Here is a 1018-nt window from a genome sequence, read left to right on the forward strand (position 1 = left end):
TTTTTGCTAGGGACCAGCAATTAGCGTAATGGCTATGTCGCTGAACTCCCATGTAGCCGACCGCAGTTCGCGTCCTGGACCAGGTGGCTTAAACTCAACGCCGGGCATGTGTGCATACATGCCCAAGATCCCGAGAGGAGAATGGAGGAGAAGGGATTGCGGCGTGGCCATCCCCCCTTCGGGGGGGGAAGATTTCTGGCTTTCTGTCTCTCTCTGTCTTTCTGGCGAGCGCACGCGCCCTATAGCAAAAACCTCTCAAAAAAAAAAAAGAAAAGAAAAGAAAAAGAAAAACCAGAGAGATTTTTGCTTTAGGGTGCTTACACTCACCAGAGAGACAGACAGAAAGTGATAAATCACCCCCCAGGGGGATATCTACACCACAACCCTTTCTCCTCCATTCTCCTCTCGGAATCTTGGGCACACACACACGTGCCTGACAGGAGTTTTAAGCCACTAGGTCTAGGACATGAACCGTGGTAACTAGATAGGAGTCAAATGTCATAACCATTATGCCATCTGCTGGTCCCCAGTAGTACCTATTTTTATATTGTTGTTCAGAGGATTTAAAACTAATACAGGGCCCACAAGAGATGTGGTGGTTAAGGCACTGAACTCCTACATGGCCAACTTGGTTCGAATCCTGGACCTGGCAGCTTGAGAAATCATGCCAGGCACATGAGTATGTATGCCCAAAGTCCCTGGAGGAGAATGGAGAAGAGATTTCAGATTACAGAAATCCCCTTTGAGGCGTGATTTCTCCCTTGCCCTCTCACTGTCTTTCTCAGTCTTTCTCTGGTGAATGCACATGCCCTATGACAAAAGCCTTTAAAAATAATAAGTTAATACAACAGGCCCAGCCTAGTGACACAGTTAGTAGCAAACTGAACTGCAGTACTGGAAGCCACTGACCGGCCACAGGTTCACATTCCCAAGTTGCCCTGAATACATGCTAGGCATGTGTACAGGCTTGCCCCGGATTCTTTTTTTTTTTTTTTTTTTTTTTTTTTTGGTGTTTTTT

The 1018-nt window shown here is 46.6% G+C and overlaps 1 protein-coding gene across 3 annotated transcripts in view; it reads left to right on the forward strand.

Moving 5' to 3' along the window:
• The window catches only part of ASH1L (ASH1 like histone lysine methyltransferase), a 266220-nt gene that overhangs the window by 225582 nt on the left and 39620 nt on the right, over positions 1-1018 (forward strand). The window lies entirely within an intron of this gene.

The sequence above is a fragment of the Tupaia chinensis genome, unplaced genomic scaffold, assembly GCF_000334495.1.
Source record: "Tupaia chinensis unplaced genomic scaffold, TupChi_1.0 Scaffold000374_1, whole genome shotgun sequence".
In the NCBI taxonomy this organism is placed as follows: domain Eukaryota; kingdom Metazoa; phylum Chordata; class Mammalia; order Scandentia; family Tupaiidae; genus Tupaia; species Tupaia belangeri.